General features: G+C 46.3%; 3 non-coding genes across 3 annotated transcripts; all 3 read left to right on the plus strand.

Moving 5' to 3' along the window:
* The first annotated feature begins 1,762 nt into the window (after window positions 1-1,762).
* Window positions 1,763-1,949, plus strand: LOC120970041 (U2 spliceosomal RNA). The gene has a single exon (XR_005764810.1). It is a non-coding gene; the product is annotated as a U2 spliceosomal RNA (small nuclear RNA).
* A 5,093-nt stretch (window positions 1,950-7,042) lies between these two features.
* On the plus strand, window positions 7,043-7,236 carry LOC120970031 (U2 spliceosomal RNA). The gene has a single exon (XR_005764802.1). It is a non-coding gene; the product is annotated as a U2 spliceosomal RNA (small nuclear RNA).
* A 12,593-nt stretch (window positions 7,237-19,829) lies between these two features.
* Window positions 19,830-20,023, plus strand: LOC120970027 (U2 spliceosomal RNA). Its single transcript, XR_005764798.1, has one exon. It is a non-coding gene; the product is annotated as a U2 spliceosomal RNA (small nuclear RNA).
* The last annotated feature ends 365 nt before the right edge of the window (window positions 20,024-20,388 follow it).

Raw genomic sequence — 20,388 nt, forward strand, 5'->3', positions numbered from 1 at the left:
ACTCAGACAGTCCGGTAGAATGTGGTACAATCGCTTAAGTGATTTCCTTCATGAGAAGGGCTACACGAGCAATAAAGATTGCCCATGTGTTTTTATACGGCGATCCCAAGATGGATTCTGTATAATCTCGGTGTACGTGGACGATTTAAACATAATCGGTACACCTGAGGATATTGAGGAAGCGAGTTCCTACCTGATGTCGGAATTCGAGATGAAGGATTTGGGTAAAACCAAGTTCTGTCTAGATCTGCAACTTAAACATTCCCCTGATGGGATTCTAGTGCACCAGTCGGCCTACACCCAGAAGGTGTTGGAAAGATTTGGATTTGATAAGGCATATCCTTCTAAGACCCCGATGGTCGGAAGATCTTTACAGCCAGACAAGGACCCGTTCAGGCCAAAGGAAGAGGGGGAGGAAACTCTGGGACCAGAGGTTCCTTACCTGAGTGCAGTTGGAGCACTCATGTACCTCGCAAATTGTACACGGCCAGACATTGCGTTCGCCGTCAGTTTGCTTGCTCGGTACAGTTCTGAACCTACCAAAAGACATTGGAAAGGTGTCAAGGACGTCTTCCGTTACTTGCAAGGGACCAAAGATCTTGGTCTATTTTACAAGAGGAATCAAGACCTATCTATTATAGGCTATGCCGATGCTGGGTACCTGTCGGACCCGCATGATTGCAAATCGCAGACTGGCTATGTTTTCCTTTGTGGTGGAACTGCGTTTTCCTGGAAATCGTCCAAGCAAACACTTGTGTCGACTTCCACGAACCACTCGGAAATCATGGCACTATTCGAAGCGTCAAAAGAGTGTGTATCGCTTCGGCGGATGATCGGCCACATTCAGCAGACATGTGGGCTGAACACCGTACAAACCCCTACCATTATCTATGAAGATAATGCTGCTTGTGTTGCACAAGTCCAGATGGGTTATGTGAAGAGTAACCTCACAAAGCATATTAGTCCCAAGTTCTTCTATGCACATGAGCTGCAACAGTTGAACGAGGTGAGAGTTTTGCATACTAAGTCCTGTGACAATCTTGCTGATATGTTCACTAAATCATTACCGGCATCAACCTTAGAGAGGTGTGTGCGTGGAATCGGTATGATGAGACTTAGAGAGATGCAAGGTTCAGGGGGAGAAACTTCACAAACTCGTCGCTAAAATCTCAATCCTGATGATCGAGTACTCAACTTGATGGTTGAGTGGATTGTACTCTTTTTCCCTTGAGTGAGTTTTCCTGATGTTTCTCACACGAGATTTTTGACGAGGCAATTCGTGCAATACAACAACGTATACTGTGTGCTCTTTCTCCACATTTTTTCCCACTGGGTTTTTCGGAGTTTTGAGGCATGGATATACGGATAATTACCCAAGGGGGAGTATTGGGAAACCGGGTCACCCGGATGGGGTGGCGGCGGCCGCGTGCAACGCTACGGGCCGGCCCCTCCCGTTTTCCCCTCTTTTTGCTAAGTGGGTACTTATCCCTTGACCACCTACCCCCTATATAAAGCAACGAGGAGCCATCATTGTAACACCTGATCATTGATTAATAAAGCTGGTCTCCTTCATCTCTCTGTGTCACTTTTACTTTCGCATACTTCGACTACTTCGTCTACGACGCTCGCTCTCGCTCCGCGACCTCGGACCGGACTCGCCGGCGGAGTTGCGGAACAAGTGGAATAGTCCCGTATCGGTTTTGCACCTAGCGAAGGCGGTTCGTACAACAATAAAACGGGACAGAGGGTCAACCTCCAAACCATATCTTTCTCGGCCTCTTGGCTAAGATCAAATGTAGTATCTGTTCATATCAGTTTAATATCTGATACAAGGATCTACGGATCCATGAGGTATTAATTTAATCTTTTATGGGAAGGTTTCGGCTTTGTTGTCGAGCCCTTGAGTGTTGCTTGGGCATTGCATTGAAGCCTTGGTTGACGCATCCCAACCAAATCAAAATCAAATAAATTAACTTTTTAAGAAAACCCGAACTTAAAATAACCAAACAAGCGTTGAGAGCTGTCGTTTTAGTAAATTCGGTAATGTTGAGTCGATCTAGTATGGAAAATTCCTCCCTGTGCGCTCGCCTTCTGCTTCATTTGCAGATCGGATTCCTTCCCCAGAGTTCTTACTTATAGGCTTTATAGCCAAGCAGTTTAATAGAATAGCTGCTTGTAAAGCGGATTATATCCTAAGAAATATCGCTGTTGTTTGATAGTTTCTACTTTCTAGCACATATTTTGTGGGACAAAAAGGGAGTAGTTTCTATCATATATTTTGTAGGCCAAAACAAATGTTGATTGAAAGGTGAAAAAACATAGAGAACTGGCATTAACTATTTGATTGAAGAATTCGATAGATGTGCACAAAGATTGTATAAATCACATGGGAAAACTATTCAGCAATCCACAAGCAATCGGATGACTTACATTGCCATCATTCTATACACAACAATATCTTTTGGGCTGAACATGCATGGTTCACCGAAACCTGAAAATACATAAAGAGTTGGAGAGATGATTTCTATTCACTGAACCATCGAGGTACAAATGTACAGATACATATATCCCCTCAGGGAGAGAGCAAGCGCTCCTGAAAATGTGGCACGCAGGCCACGAGCCTTGCTAGATCCTATTATCTAGGAGTGGACTCGGTTTACAGTACTCAACGTTACAATTACACAAGTACATGTTTAACACCGCCCCCCCTCAGTCGGAACTCCGTGAGGTAGGACGTTCAAGCTGGCACGAAACTCATGAAAAACTTGAGAAGGTAAACCTTTGGTGAACAAATCAGCAAACTGTGAACTCGATGGCACATGCAGGACACGAGCCTCACCAAGAGCCACACGATCCCGGACGAAGTGGAGATCAATCTCAATATGCTTTTTCCGTTGATGTTGGACGGGGTTGGAGGCAAGATATGTTGCGCTGACGTTGTCACAATAAACCACGGTTGCTCGGGTCGGAGGACACTTGAGATCATGCAAGAGTTGGCATAGCCAGCAAGATTCTGCAACACAGTTGGCGACGCCCCGGTACTCAGCTTCGGCACTGGATCTGGAGACAGTGGGTTGACGCTTCGAGGACCAAGAAATGATGTTGTTGCCAAGAAAAACGCAGAACCCAGAAGTGGACTTGCGAGTATCGGGACACCCGGCCCAATCAGCGTCGGTGTAAGCAATGAGGTCATGAGATGGTGACTTGTAGAGCTGAATGCCATAGTGGGAGGTGCCTTGTAGATACCGAAGGATGCGTTTGACCAACTGCATGTGGATGTCACGCGGCTCATGCATGAAGAGGCAAACTTGTTGGACGGCATAGGAGATATCTGGTCGAGTAAGAGTAAGGTATTGGAGTGCACTGGCCAAGCTTCGGTAGTAGGTGGGGTTGGAAAGTGGTTTGCCATCATGGATGGATAGTTTGGAAGAGGTGTCGACTGGAGTGGACACCGGTTTGCAATGTAGCATGTCAGCACGGTCAAGAATCTCAAGTGTATACTGTTGCTGGCAAAGAAACAAGCCGGAGGAGTTGGGAGTAACATTTATGCCAAGAAAGTGATGTAACTCACCAAGGTCCGACATGGAGAACTCCTTGAGAGAGGCGATGATGGAGTGAAGGGTGGCGGCAGTGTTGGCAGTGAGGATGATATCATCCACGTAGACAAGAAGATATGCTATGGTGTGTCCATGGTGGCGGATGAATAAGGACGAGTCACTCTTGGAAGCACAAAACCCAATAGACAACAAGAATGTCTTGAACCAAAGAAACCACGTTCGAGGGGCTTGTTTCAAACCATAGAGAGACTTGTTGAGGAGGCACACATGATCCGGGTGAGAAGAATCAACAAAACCAGCCGGTTGGGAACAGTAAACAGTCTCCTTGAGATCACCATGAAGAAATGCATTTTTGACATACAGTTGATGTATTGGCCACGAGTGAGAGGTTGCAAGACTGAGCACCACACGGATAGTGGCCGGTTTCACGACCGGACTGAAAGTCTCGTCGTAATCCACACCCTCTTGTTGAGTGAATCCACGGACAACCCACCGAGCTTTGTAGCGAGCCAAAGAGCCATCCGTGTTAAACTTGTGGCGAAAAATCCACTTCCCCGTAACAATGTTGACACCTGCAGGCTTAGGCACCAAAGACCAAGTAGAGTTATTGATTAAAGCATGATACTCCTCTTGCATAGCATGGTGCCAATTAGGGTCCTTAAGGGCTGATTTGTACGTGGGAGGGCCAACCGGAGCGCGGGGAGGGGATCGCCATCCCGTAGGGCGCGAAGTAGCCGGTGAAGGGCGACGCCAGGAGAGGAGCGGCGTGGCCGCGTCCAGTGTTGTCGCCACGCCCACGACCGCGGCCACGGCCACCGCGGTCACCACCATCGCGGTCACCATGGCCACGGCCAGGGTGCGGGTGCGGATGTGGAGGAGCGACCGGGGCGCCAGTAGGGGCGCGATCCGCACGGTCCGGCGGGGCGCGGCCACCCGTGCTGGAGCCGGAACCAGAGGCGCCGCCACTCGGCAGGGCGAACGCGGAGGCGCTCTCTTCAGCCGCGCGATGCTCCTGGGATTCCTCGGCCAGGACGACCCAGAGAGGACGGTGTCGAAGGGCAGGTCCTGATCACAAAGGACGACCCGGATCGTGTCGAGCCGCTTGTCAAGGCCATGGAGGAACTGGGTGGTGAGGTCCACCTCGGTGACGGCGCGGTCGATGTCGGCGAGAGCGTCGGTGAGGAGTTTCATCCGGCGAGCGTACTCGGAGACAGACAGATCGCCCTGCTTGAGGTTGCGGTACTTGCGGTTGAGGATCATGAAGCGAGCGGCGCGATTGGCAAGGAAGTAGTCGCGGATCATGTTCCAGAGGGCGAAAGTGGTCGTGGCGCCGCCGACGTGATCACACATGGTGTCCGAGAGGGTGGCGTAGATCCACAGAACGACGTGGGCATCGAGCTCGAGGTAAGTGGCGGAAGCATTGGGTGGCGGCGGGTGTTCGACGAGGTAGGGGACGCCGTAGCGGACGAGAACCATGAGGAAGAAGGTTTTCCATTTGTGATAATTGTGATCGACGGGGTTGATGAGGAACTTGATGTGGTTTGTGATGTGATCCAGGAAGATGGGATTGCGGGGAGCGGGAGGGACGGCGGTGGTGAACAGGGGGCAAACCGGGTGCCCGCGGCGGGGGAGGAGCCGTTGATGAGAGAGGGGGAAGTGCCGAAGACGAACGGCGGGGAGGAAGCAGTGGAGGAGGCCGCAACAGGCGCCGTCGAGGAGGATGAGAGATTGCCGGGGGAGGTGGCAGAGCTCGTAGCGGCGGCGGTGGAGGGAGAGGAGGCCATGGTGCGCCTGGTTGGTAACTGATACCAAGTTGGAGAGATGATTTCTATTCACTGAACCATCGAGTTACAAATGTACAGATACATATATCCCCTCAGGGAGAGAGCAAGCGCTCCTGAAAATGTGGCACGCCGGCCACGAGCCTTGCTAGATCCTATTATCTAGGGGTGGACTCGGTTTACAGTACTCAACGTTACAATTACACAAGTACATGTTCAACATAAAGGTTGGCCAAAACATATGCAAAAAGCACACGTCAAGCATTTGAGATGGCAAAATTAAATGGCGTTACAACTCTAGACGGCACCAAAGTTTAACATGTAAAAGTTAACTGTGTAGTGTGCGTAGCATAATTTACTCCTGATTTTACTCGACTTTAAAATATGTCATTCAATGTTAAGGCAATAATCCAAGTGACTGCAAGTTTATGGGCTCAACAGACTGAAAAATTCAACTTTTAAGGACTACTATGTGATATAAAATATAAAGGTTTTCGACAAAGTTAATCACTGTATGCATGTAACCATTCAGCTACGATAAGGTACTATGCCTACTGATGGCTAACCAACTAATTAGTTGCAAGTACCTGAAAAGCGTTCCATAGATTTGAGAATGACATTTTAGTTGTCAATTGCCAACAGAATTTTAAGGGCAAATCTGTCTGGTGGTAGTGGCACCCACTTCTTATGCACACCAGCCAGATTACTTGCTTTTCTCATTTGTTATTGCCTGTTTACCAGCGACACTTCGATGCCTACCGTGCGACAGCGACACGGCAAGACCTTATTAGGCCTAGGCTCAACAACAGACGACTTTTGCCTCATTGGCTAACCTAAAGTTGGACTTTGATGCTCGCTGCGTTGCTAGCTAACAAAATTACTCTTGTTGGCAGTACATACTGACTGTGAAGTGGCAATATGTAAGGAGTTTACACTGGCTGCCGACCCTTTCTGACTGTTCACAAGCAGGAAACGATGTGTCGGCATTGCCGTCGACCCTGCATATTGTTGCTTCAGTCTTCTTTGTTGAGCCAGCATGCATCTTTTCTTTCGCTGGGTATATAAGAGACTACTTGTTTGGGTCTTGAGATTTTGCTTGGATCTTAGATTGCATTTCTTCCATGTGAGAGAGGAATCAGGGCGCTTTGCTACTTGTTTATTTACATCACACAGTCGTTGGCACGTGAAGCTAAAAATCTCACATCAGTTTTTCATTGTCTGAACCTCAGCTTGTTGTCCGAAAGAAAACAAAGTTACTCTCCGAATTGGGAATCTCTGCTTTTTTTAAGAATATATTTGGGAATCTCTGCTAGTCCTTTTGTTTTTAGCAAGTGAGCATTCTGCTTTTATAGAAGAAAATCTCGGCAAGTCTAAGGCACTATTTGTTTTTTTGAGCGACGTCTAAGGCACTAATTAGTTTTTCATTTTCGTGGGATTGGTGGGTGCACTAACAGCCCAGTTCATCCTAGCAAACAGGGGATCGATATCTCTGGGCCGTGACCTTGTTGATGGGCTTCTAGGCAGGCCCCAAACAGTAGGAAGCACAGGCACAGAGCCAGGTTGCCGCGCATCTGTCCGGCTCGGCGAAGGACGAACGCAGCTTTGAGCTTTGACGCGTTGGTGGAATAATCCCATATCGCTGCCCACCTGAGCGGAGGCGGTTCAGGGACCAATAAAACGGGACAGTGGGTCATGGTTTAAATCATACCTTTCTTGGCCTCTTGGCTAAGATCAAGTGTAGTATTTGTTCTTATCAGTTTAATATTTGATACATGGATATACGGATTCATGAGATATCAAGTTAATTTTTTATGAGGAGGGCTCGTTATAGTGGCTTGCTACTGAGCCCTAAGCGTCACCTGGGTGTTGCACTATAGCCTTTGATTGACGCACCCCAACCAAACCAAGTCAAATAAATTGTTTCCTTAACAAAATCAAAACCAATTTTCCTTTTTAAGGCTAAAACCAAATTATTTTTACATAACTTTGTAGTTGTCTTCCCACATAGAAAAATCATATGCTCATTACTGTATTCATCATGAGGGGCTCAGATTGGCTGACGTTATGTCACCTGACCAATGAGCTAGCAAACCCAAGTCAGCCGAGACAAGGTCAATGAAATCTCAAGCCCATCATGTGGTAGTTTGCCAGCTAATATTAGTCTACCGCCATTAAAGAAGATTCAACGCATTCAAAAATTTGAAATAACTAGACAAACACTGAGAGCCGACATTTTGGTAAATGTATCAATTATATCCCAAGAAATAGTGGGGTTGTTATTTGATACGAGTAGTTTCTAGCATATACCTTGTAGGACCAAAACAGATGTTGATTGAAAGGAGAAAAAGTATAGGGAACTGGTATTAACTACTCCCTCCGTCCTGTAATGTAAGACGTTTTTTTGTCACTATACTAGTGTTGAAAAACGACTTACATTATGAGACGGAGGGAGTATTTGATTGAAGGATTCAATTGATGCGCACAAATATTTAATAAATCACGTGAGAAAAGGCTTCATCAATCCACAAACAACCAAAGCCGCAAAAAGATAAATAAAAAAAATCCACAAACAACCAGATACCTTACAACAACATCATTCTGTACATAACATCTTCTGGGTTGAACATGCCTGATTCATCAACAACCCGAAAATTCATAAAGGTTGGCCAGCAATCAGAAAAAAAGTTAACGTCAAGCATTTGAGATCACATAATCAAACGATCTTAATTTTGCGATCATGTAGTATGTCCGACTTTGAGATGCATGCAACATTCATCATCGTAACAACGATAGAACTTTAGACAATGTCGAAGTTTAACATGTAAAAGATACTTGTGTAGTGCGTGTAGCATAATTTACTCCTGATTTACTTTTACTTTAAAACTTTCTTTCAACGTTAAGACATTAATCCAAGTGACTACAAGTTTATGGGTTCAACAGACTAAAAAGTACGGCTTGTCGTGTATAGGTTTTTAAAAAGGTTAATTACTTTTCATCTTTAACCATCCAGCTAGTTTTTTTTTGCATCCAAGTGGCGCTGTCACTTTTCAGGCCAAGTCCCACTCCCCCAGGTTTGCTACAGCTGCTTTAGAATTTCAGAGTCAAGCAGGTCACTATGCTCTCTTGAAAGGGCTTCATCGGACTGGACCCATCACTCAGCTGGTCTTACAATTGCTGTGTTTTTGACATCCTTCTTGTAATCTAGGGAAGCAAAAGTACCCCTATTTTCGACCATGGCAAGATTAGGCAGAAACTGATGGCAGTTGAGGGAGGGGAAGGATTTGGGGATGTCATATTTATCTCGATTTGCATGTTCGGCTTATTTGATCCGTTCAAACTTCCGTGATTTCATGGCACTTTTGCCATGGTGGCTGAAGGTTCTACAGGAACATATAGGGGGGGGGGGACCAGATCCAAGTGGAGGTGAAACGAAGGGGGGATTCCTGGTCGGCAAAAAGGTAATGAAGAGTGAGGGAAAGTGTGGGTTTTGGGGGGGTTGGCTGACAGTGTGGGGCTGAGGAGACCTAACGGGTCTCTTCCTGCTTTCCGCGCACACGAGAGGGGTCTGGTTGCTAACTCGACTCGTTCGCCATCGGCGTTGAGAGCAACTTTAGCAGACCCCGTAAAACGCTGACCCGCATAAGGCTTTTGCAGTTCGCGGAAAAGGGTATATGCGGGCTGGCGCGGGCGAGGTCAGACTCAGACCCCGCAAAATGGACCCTAAAAAAGGATATTCGGTGAATATGCTCTTTTACGGGTCGGTTACGCGGGGTCTGCTCGGGCGCCGCCGCATTGACCCGCAAACCAAAGACGCCCAATTATCGAATTTGACATCGATTCCAACAAATAAGTTCAAATTCAAACAATAGAACACAGTTCACACGCAAATAAAAGCTTAGTTTTGTAGGACAAACACAGAAGGGGGTCTTGCAAAAGTGACGACCACGTCCGGCATCATCTTGGTCGATCTTCACTCCGCGCCACCGAGTCCATCGAGGTCATAGCAACCACCGAGTCGACCTCCGGCACTTGTTCCAACTCCGGCACCGAAATCATTGGCTGGTGCACTGAACACATCGGTGATGTTGGTTCCAAACCCCGTTGAGAAAACATCTCCGGCACTGTAACACACACTGGCCGACGCAAGCATTCTCCTCTTCAAGATATCTCTTTGCCATATCATGCCATTCTTTGGTGAGGTCGTACATGTCATTGCGGTTCAATGTCATAATCTTGTTCTCTTCGGCAAGCAACTTGGACATGGCTTTGTTTTCAGCGGCACGTGCTCTTCTCTCCTCAATGGCTGCTTTGTGCAGCCCCTCGTCCTTGAGCAATTGCCATTTTTCTTGCTTCTCCCATGCCTTCTTCTCAGCCAACTCTTTCTTTATCTCCAACGTCTTCGCTAACATCAACTCATTTGATTGCACCATGGCATCAATCTTGTCCCGCAAGCTCGATGCTTCGTGCTCTCTCTTCATCTTCTCCTTAGTCTTCTTTTCACCATCGGGCTTGTTCAAGTTTCTTGGGCCATCATCATCCTCATCTTCATCCATGTTCGTAAGTGAACCTCTCTTCAGTGGGGATTTTTTGTCAATCAACTTTCACTTCTCGCACTCTTTGAACAAGTCCCAACAACGCTCTAGTTTTAAGAATTTGCCTTCCGAAGCTTCCATGTCTTTGTATCTTTGTTGGGCAATTTTGTCCTACACAATCAAAACAATGTCAAATTATGCAATCACTTTAAATGCTACAAATGATTTGCATCACTTGGAACGTGAACTCACATAGTCGGATTCCACTGTTCCACTCGGGGGGGGAGGGGGGGCGCATTGCGAACTTGTTCCAAGCAAGTAGCCCAACGGCTAGAAATCGGCTTGATCACGTCCCAACGACCTTGGAGTGACCGAAAGGTAAGTGGAGTCCTATTGGGATATTTGGCCATGATGCGGAAGTATTGATTTTCGATCCTTTGCTAATACCTCTTGGCGGTTTGAGACATACTCGTGCAAGCATCAAGAGACACCGCACTCCAAGCCTTGATCAAGATTTGATCTTCCAAGATCGTGTAGTTCTTCAATCTCTGGCTTTTTTGCTTGCGCTTGCTCATACGCCCCTCATCTATCTGCTCCAATTCTTCTTCACCACCATGATCATCCACGCCACCCTCCGTTTCATTGTAATCGAATGCAGCGAACGGGGCTTGATCGATGTCAATGGCATTGGTGTCCAACAAGTTCACGAACTCGTCAGTGGCATTATTCGAACCACCTCTATAGTGAGCGACAACAAGTCATGAGCTACCGCAATGGCGAAAAGCAAAGAAAATTGAAGGGACCGAAGAGGCATACCTTCCGGCCATTTCGTCAAACACCTCGCTAGCGGTGGAAGCAGCGCCGTTGAACGTCATCGCCGGGGAACCACTTGCCGGGGCGGACGGAGTGGATGAAGGAGCCGACCTCTTTGTAGCCGGAATCATCTTCCGCTTTACGCCCGAGACCTTGCCGACCTTCTCCGCTGTCGGCCGGGTTTGCGCAGCGGCGTTGGCGCCCGGAGCGCGGGCCTTCCCGGCGGGGCCAGCTGGATTCCCACCCTGCACGACCACGTTGCCCTGCCGCTTGCGGGCAGGCGCAGTGGTGCCTTGGGAGACCGCGGGGCCAGCATGGCCGGCGACGAGATCCGCCGGAGGGGATTGAGCGTGCACGACCTTGACGGTGACGGGGGACGGAGGGAGTCATCCATGGCAGCGAAGAACCGTTGGGGAAGATGCACCGGAGCGGGCGGTGGCGGGGGGAATGGTGGCGGAGGGGTGGGGGAGCGGGAACAGCCGCGCGGAAATTTCCCTCGCGCCAAATCTCGCTGCAGATAGGGGCCGAGCTCGGGTCGGCCTCCCATCCCGTGAATCTAAAGGTTGAGGGAGATCTTTGCCGCACCAGCAAAAAAATTTACAGGTCGAACGCGTTTGCGGTGTCTGATCGGGCAGGATTTTTTCCGCGCCGACCCGTATTTTGACGGTTATTTTGCGAGTCGCGGCTATATACAGGGTCTGCTAGAGATGCTCTGAGCGAAAGCGAATGAAATCGTTCACTGGGAATGACCACCCAGCGCGAATGGTCACTCGCTAAAAAATCCGGCCACAGTTGACGGTCACTGAATATTCACGTCTTAAATTTGAATATACGTGGTGAACGTCTGGCCCAAGTTTTTTTTTTTGAACATGTCTGGCCCAAGTTTGTCGACATGCGTTTCGTGTTGGCGCTCCAAAACCCAGTTGGCCAAATACGTATGTACTCCCCGCTGGGTTGTCGAGCACTTCACACACCTCCCTCTCCTATAAAGAAACCAGTATGTTTTTTTATTCAAACAAAAAAGGGTCATATATTTTAAGCGAAATATGTGATTTCGGAACCATTTTGACTGCCTTCTTTGCTTGGACGATCCATTTGAATCAAGGTCAATATTAGGTATATTAAAAAAAACATTTGATGTTTTTTGGAACTTAACTCGAAACTTGAGTGTAACATTTACATGCTTTTTAGTTTGTCGGTGAGAAATATCCGCCTTTCGCTCAGATGTGCGTCCCGCATGCACATGCTTCCAGTACATAGAGTTCCGGAGTGCTGAATGTTGGGTAACAGTTGTATCAGTTGTACAAATGTCTCTAAATTGCAAAGTTAGCCATGCGCAAAGCAACAACACTACTGCACTTGACTCTTTCTCATTCAAGTTAGAGAACGGGTCTTGAAAATCAGCTAGATATGCAACTCTAGATCTTCACCGTCGAGCAAGATAAGGCGGAGCTGGCCATCCGGCCCAATCATCTCATTCACATGGTTGATCCCACAACCACTCACATACGATACGGCAACAGTTTTTGGGTCAACATCAACTGCATCCCTTGCCCTAACCCTTCTTCCATTATCTAGTGCACACTTCAACAACTTCTTCCAAGATCTCATGAACATCCAAAGTATGACAGCAATACCAGTAGCTGTGCAACGAAAATCCATCAACCTACCAAATGTGCTATGCAGCAGCACAAGTATTCTTGTGACCACGCACATGATAATCACCTCACAGACTTTCCTTTTTGTGCTTGATGCTAGGTCAGCTAGCACGTGAATATGTTCAGCCGAACGGTGTACTCTCCACCAGGCATCTTGAAACTCGTTACGAGACACCTTGATAGTCATTTCTTCGCAAGCATCTGCCAGAACAAAAGAAGGCATGTATCTTGTTTGGCCTTTGAAGTGAGACCACCTGCTCCATGGGCTTTCGGGAACGAAGCAACGAGAGGCGAAGAGCATGTACATGTTCTGATCACAGAACAACAGGTCGACGAGAGTCCCATGCATGTCGGGGTTGACGAGCCTCACTATGTGATAGCTCCATCCGCCTGTCAGATGCATCGACGGTGTCATGGGACAGCCTTATTTGTACGCGCGCAGCTGGGCATATGAGAAACTCCCATAACTACTTTCGGTGTAGAAGCACCTTGAGCCCTTCCAGCCACATTCCACCGATAATGTCCACACATATGCGCGTGCATGGCTGTGGAAACCCGGAATGAGCTTGGGCAGCTAGCGGTGCAAATCGGGTACAACTTGCAGCGCGGCGGGGAGGCAACAAATATGCCATACCTGTTTGGCTGGGAGGAGCTCAAGCGCCCTGAAGCTGTGCGGATGTATCTCTGATGACCGAAAGCCTCCCAGAGTCCCAATGATGAATGATCATCCGCATGCACCGGGGGGTGGGGGAGTGTTCAGAACACCCGCACGCAGTGATCATCTTTCGTTTGTTGAAACCCAATTGGATAAACCGAGTTGGTCCATAGGCCACGCAAATTGAATAATGACTCCGGGCCCCAAATATTATATGGTAGTAATAACAACTATACATGTATTTATTAAGTCCAAACGAGCATTGTGTAGGTGAAAATTTAGAATACTAAATTTGGAGGAGCAAATCTCCGCCACAGACCAGTACTGTGTACGTAGCATATAGAAACAAACCAATTTTGTAGTTGAAAGTGATTCAATCAGCCTGTTAGTCTCTCTTCGATAGACATCCTGCAAATTATACCGAAATATATACTAGCTAGATTTCTATATTTAAATTAATGCAAAACCTTTTGTTTAATAAACTTACAAGAGCTCTAGTATCCACTGAATGAAACCAACCAGCGAGAATGACAAATAAACAAATTATATGTATGCCAAATTGAATCGACGACATCTTATAGTCGTTGCTAATCCATGTTATCACAATAACAAGTATATAGAGCATTCAAGTCTTGTCATGTTATTACCGAACCTAGCTTGCAACATACATGTAAATGGTTCAATTTATACTCTAGAATATTCTTTAAATTTGATAACTAATATAAAATAGAAATTATTATTAAGATATTAGTTAGTCATTACGTTTTAGAGATATCTACAGTGATATTTAATGATACTAAAATATACATGAACACATACACATAGACACAAATATATTTATACACTCTATAATTTAAGCAATCATCAATAATTTTTTTAAAAATATTGGAGAGATAATTTTTTCGGTGATTTTTGTTACTGATGATAACAGAAGAACACTATAATTAATGTTTAACAAGAATGCTATGTCATTAAGTGTGATAATAAAATTAAAATCATACTCATTAGTACCGTAATGTGATAGAAATAAGTTTAAAAAGGTATAAAAAGTTTTGTATAAAAACAATAATGATAATGTAAAACCACAGGAGATTGGTTATGAGACATATTGATATTTTTTTACTTAAGGATCAAAAACTCAAATTTCATTCATTATGAACAAAACTGATAATGTAACAATATTGCTGTGGTTGACATGAAACTTACTCCCGCAGCTTCTTTCGATGTAAAGGCACTTTCAGTCCTTGGAGCCCCGCCGTCACATCCCATTCAATTATCGGGATACACATAAATGTCACGTTAGGGCATCTCTAAAAACGAGCCACAAGCTAGCCGCATATGTCCAGTTGCATTTTGGTCAAAATTTAATGAAATTAAACATATTTGATGCATATTTAAACAACCCGGACGATATTCGTTCACACTTGGATCATTTTTACATAAAACCGAATGATTTTCAACATATTTAACTAGACCGGACTCTAAACCTATCCTAATTCACCGCCGGCGCGCATTCCCCATGCAGTAAGGGTGCAAGCGGGGCGGGTTGCGGTCGTCCCGCAGTCCCGCGATCTGACCCGCACGCGACATGTGGGCTACACAGCTGACCATGATGCAGGATGTGCGGGTTAAGCGGGCAGCCGCCAGCCCACATAATATTTGTTTTGTCTTGCTAATACACATGCTTAGTCGTCGTTCTCATCGGCCGGCCAGGCGGCCTGCGCCACCCACACCTCGCTGCCCTCTTCGTCCTCGCACAACCGAGAAATGAGCCTCGAGCGGTGGCTGACTAGTACGACCCATGCCATGAACTCGCACAGTGCGTCGGCCAGCGCGTCATCGGTCTGCATGTCCAGGCAGTTCATGGGCTCGTACAACTCCAGCAGCAGCATCGTGCAGTTCCTCAGTACCATGGAGACGAGCACCACGCGCATCTTCTGTTGACGCTCAAAAGTGGCACAATCGTAAAAGTTGATTTAAGCTATGTCAAGATTAATTCAAACTTATGATTGGAAGTCACCATGGGATTTCTTTCTTCGAGAAGATCAAGATGGATATGAAGGTGGTCTAAAACGGAGCTCGGATGCAAAAGTTATGACAAGTTCGGAGATGCTCATGTTGACATCAGATTAAAGAATGGCTTAAAACCCAATTAAGATGGCCTCAAATGGAAAAAGTTTCAACATAAAAGTTGTGCGTCTCGTCGAAACGGTTGATTTTGATATAAAAATTGTCCCAATCTGAATTCTTATGCAAAAGTTAGAGCCATCGGAATGCAGCCCTGTTAGGAGGCAAAATATGGTGCGCCCCACCAGACACCTTGTCTGATGGGCTTGTCTTCGTCTGTGTCGGCTCCAGCGAACGGACGTACGGCTAGTGCGGGGGGTAGCGGAGACGGCGGCGTGCCCACTGTAGCGCGACGACGGGAGCTTCATGATCCCCTTTCGGGCTCGGCCGGGCCGTGGGGCCTAGTGTGCTCCTTTTGTTGCGTCCGGTCGTTGACCGCCGACGGCGGTGGAGGTTGTCCCCTCCCGCGTGCTTGCTGATTCTGCTGCTCCTCGTTCCCAGTTGTTCCCTCTCGGATCCGTCGGTCCCGCTTCGCTTCCCATAGTGAGACGGCAGTGATGATTCCAAGACCGTGGGGCGCATGGTGGTGGGCGGCAAGTTTGGTAGAGTGCAACGGATCGGACGGGGTTGAGGTTGGTTAGCGGACGGGAGAAATCCCTGTCGGCTTGGCCGGCACCGACGCGGTGACGCCCGCGGGCGCCACTGTTCCTTCCTGAAGGGCGCCGGGTATTCCCTTCCCCACGCCCCTCCGCGTACCGGGGGAAACCCTAGGACCATTCCGGGCAGCAGCGTCGGAATCGTCGCATTCCTTCTTGAAGGTGTTGCTTGGTATGTGTCGGTCCGAAGTGCTAGGAGCGTGGTGGAAATCCTCCGGTAGGCGCCGCGGTTGCGGGTCATCAACGTTTTCATCGATCCGACTCTGTTGTCATTTGTTTCTTTTTTTTCTCTTTTATTTCTTTTGGGTGTGCTTGTGATGTCTACCCCAGTAGTGGATTCGCAGTTGTATTGGGTGGTTGCTATATCTATATACCGGGGCGAAAGCTTATTTCGGCAATCCAAAGCACTTAGGGAAGGTGCTTAACGAAATAAACCAGCGCTTCTTTAAGGATCGATACTTATTTGTAGAGAGTAGACGCTTAATTAGGCGTCTCTCATGTAGAAATAAGCACTACCGATGCTTTAAAAAATCTGGTTTATTTTTTTAAACATGACCAAGCACCTAGCATTGTACAAGGCCTGAAAAAGTTAATCACTGTATGTACTATGATGAATCCAATCTTTTTGATATTCGTATGTGCCTTGCTGCACCTTTTTGCATCCAAGTGGCACTGTCACTTTTGAGTGCCAAGTCTACTCTACTACTGCTGCTATGCTCTCTTGAAAGGGTTCACCTGGTCTTGCCAATGTGCTCCATTTTGACACACCGAACTGACATGTTAGTTGTCCTGAACTTGATGTTGGTAATCTTAGAGCAGAATCTGTGCGCTGTTTGGTGCGAGTGGTAGGAAGACTGTGAATCGAGGTTTGTTGCAATTCAATAACCTGTACTTTTTTGCTTAAGAAAATGGCCGGCTACATAAAGTACTGTGCCTACTGATGGCTAACACCTGATTAGTTGCAAGTACCTGGAAGGCTTTCCATAGATTTGAGAATGACCTTTTAGTTCTCAACTGCCAACACAATTTTAAGGGCAAATCTGTCCACATCAGCTCAGATTTGAGAATGACCTTCAACACCAGAAGGTAGTGGTACCCATTCTTGTCCACATCAGCTCAGATTGCTTGCTTTTCTCATTTGTTATCACTCGTTTACCAGGGACACTTCGATGTCTACCGTGCGTGTGCGTGGTGACAGCGACACGGCAACACCCTGTGAGACGTAGGCTCAACAACGGACGACTTTTGCCTCATTGGCTAACCAAAAGTTGGACTTTGGTGCTCGCTGCGTTGCTAGCTAACAAACTTACTCTTGGTGGCAGTGCATACTCATTGTGAAGTGGGCAGTATGTAAAGGGTGTGGACATTGGTTGCCGACCCTTTCTTAGTGTTCACAAGCAGGAAACGATATGTCGGCATTGCCATCGACGCTGCATATTGTTGCTTCAGTCCCCTTTGTCTAGTCAGCGTGCATCTTTTCTTTCACTGCTTGGATCTTCAGGTCAGGGTGCCTTTGTACTTGTTTACAGCACACAGAGTCGTTGGCACGTGAAGCTACGAATCTCACATCAGTTTTTATATCGTCTGAACCTCAGCTTGTTGTCTGAAAGAAAACAAAGTTACTCTGTTTTTGGGATCTCTGCTAATCCTTTTCTTTTTAGGACTTCTATAACTACCAAACGTTCGGATTTTAGCAATAGGCAAGAACGATCCTTCACTCTAATTATATACATGCATGCATTAGAATGACTAATTTTCCTTTCACGTGCACTCCTCTCTCTAATTACATGCATATATGCACTAAAGGACGAAAACCTGATGTCATTCTAGATTCTTTTTTTTTCAAACTTCAAAATGTTTTATAGCTCAAACCGTCGCTCCGATTGAAAATCCGTTTTCACATAAGAAAATCGTCACGACGAGATCTTCGAAACAAGATCCCATGTTGGTATGTTTTGGCAATATTTTTTTCAGGTCCAAAGTTACCACGCCTGGACTACGTAAACTATCACCACTGCGGTATGTAACTTATCATAGTGTTTGCACTGAAGTTATCACAGGGATGTTTCGACTACTTTATCCATGCGCCGAAGTTATCATCGGGTCTACGGTTCATACTGAGTCATACATACCTTATTTACACATAAGTACCGGCTATATTTTTCAACAATTGTCCCCTCCTCACCTTCGGTCAAAGTTCTTATTTTAAACACAATACAAACGCGGGCGCTCATACATACACACATATACTAACCCCTATAAACGCACACACGGACACACTACCCCTATGAGCATCCGAGAGACTAGGCCAACACTTCATCTTGAGATTGACAAAATTCATCACAGATGCCTTTGTAGTTAACGCGTTGTTTTGTACATAACAGGTCTGCGGTGTGTATATTGTCTTGTTATTTACACCCAAGTTATCAGGGGTATGTTTTTCAATAATTTTTTCCCTCGGGTCAAAGTTACCATGGTGATTGTACCTAGGTTAGAAGGTCCATGGTACGGAAGTTACCACACTACTTACATAGAAATTATCGGAGTATGCTTCAACAATTTTCTCTTTGGGTCAAAGTTAAACACAATGTTTGTACATAAGCTACCAGGTCCGCAGTGCGTATATTACCATCATATACATAGAAATTACCGTTGATATGTTTTCAAATAAAAAAATCCTGGGTCAAAAGTTACCGCGGCGTTTCTAGGTAAGTTATGAGGGATGTTGTGCATAAATTACCATGCTCTTTAAAAAGAAATTATTGGGTTATGTTTCATACTTTTCCCCTTGGGTCAAAGTTACCATGCTAAGGGTATGTAAGTTATCATGTCAGCGTGTGAAAATTACCATGATAATTGCACAGAAGTTATCGTTGTATGTTTCAACAAACTCCCCCCCCCCCCCCCTCCCCCGTCAAAGTTACCAGACCCGAGGTACATAAGTTATCAGATTTGCGGTGTGTAAATTACCATGCTATTCACACAAAAGTTACCGAGGCATATTTCATCAACTTTTCCTAATGAATAAAAGATTATCGCGGTGTTGGCACGTAAGTTATCAGGTATGCGATTCCTAAACTACCATGCTATTAGGTAAAAATTGTTGCGCACCTCTCGGATCTTATATTTTAACAACAAAAAACCTGGGTCAAAAAAATTGTTGCGGTGTTTGTATGTAAATTACCAGGTTTGTGGTGTGTAAATTATCATATACTATCCAACGTATATTTCAAAACAATTTTTTCCTCAGGTTTACACACAAAGCAATGACTAGAGTTCGAATTCTACAAGAAGAGAAACATTCATTTCTCTATAATTACTCATCGAGAGGTACAAACACAATGCATCCATCCTTGAAATAACTTGGTCCATGGGTCTGCCCCCTCGTCAAAAACATTGTTGTTTTTCCTCGCTATCAAACAGAGTACAAAAGTCAGCTAACCTGAATTAGAAACACAATAGCAGGCTTAGCCTGGGTGGTAGTGCACCTGCTCCTCAACCTGCAGGTCTGGGGTTCAACTCCAAGTGGGCGCATTATTTTTTTCTCCGCGAAATCTCCCAGCGTGTCAGAAGCAGATCGTGCAGTAGTGCGCGCGCGAGAAGTGGTCGTTCGGATCTAAACACAAAATCCGAACGTTCGGAAATTACATATGTCGTTCTTTTTAACAAGCGAGCCTCTGTTTTTTGAGGAGAAAATCTCGGCAAGTATAAGGCACGAACAATTTTTGTTTTTCGTCGGATTGGTTTTTTTTTTTTGAGACACTCGTCGGATTGGTGGGTGGCTGGGTGCACTAACAGCCCAGTTCATCCTAGCCGAAACAAAACTGTGGATCGATGTCTCTGGGCTCTGACCTTGTTGATGAGCTTCTAGGCAGGCCCCAATCAGTAGGAAGCACAGGCACAGAGGCACCTAAAATAGGCACAGATTCTCAAAAAAACAAAACTAAAAAAGGCACAGGCAGGTTATCCCGCGCATCTGTCCGGCTCGGCGAAGGAACGAACGCAGCTTTGAGTTTTGACGCGTTGGTGGAATAATCCCATATCGCTGCCCACCTGAGTGGAGGCGGTTTAGGGACCAATAAAACAGGACATCTGGTCACGGTTCACACCATACCTTTCTCGGCCTCTTGGCTAAGATCAAGTGTAGTATCTGTTCTTATCAGTTTAATATCTGATACATGAATCTACGGATTCATGAGATATTAAGTTATTTTTTTGTGGGGAGGGCTCGTTACAGTGGCTTGCTATTGAGCCCTGAGCGTCGTCTGGGTGTTGCACTATAGCCCTGGACTGATGCACCCCAACCAAACCAAAATCAAACAAATTATTTTCTTAACAGAACCAAAACTAAAATTTCTTTTTTTAGGCTAAAACCAAATTATTTTTACATAACTTTGTAATTGTCTTCCCACCTAGAAAAGTCATGTTCATTACTCACCGAAAAAGAAAACAAGGTAGCACGTATTCATCACGAGGGGCTCAGGCCACACACGGCAACCTCTCTTCCACGCGCTCCTCCCTCCCAACCCTAGCCGCCCCACCTCCTCACCCCCCCCCTCCCCTCTTCCCTTCCTTGCCGCCGCCCGGGCGCCAAGGATGGTGGCGGCGGGGCCTCGGTTGCCCTGCCTCTGCATGGGGAACCCCGGATCTGGAGCGGCGGCTCCATTGG

Source organism: Aegilops tauschii, chromosome 7 (genome assembly GCF_002575655.3).
Source record: "Aegilops tauschii subsp. strangulata cultivar AL8/78 chromosome 7, Aet v6.0, whole genome shotgun sequence".
In the NCBI taxonomy this organism is placed as follows: Eukaryota; Viridiplantae; Streptophyta; class Magnoliopsida; order Poales; family Poaceae; genus Aegilops; species Aegilops tauschii.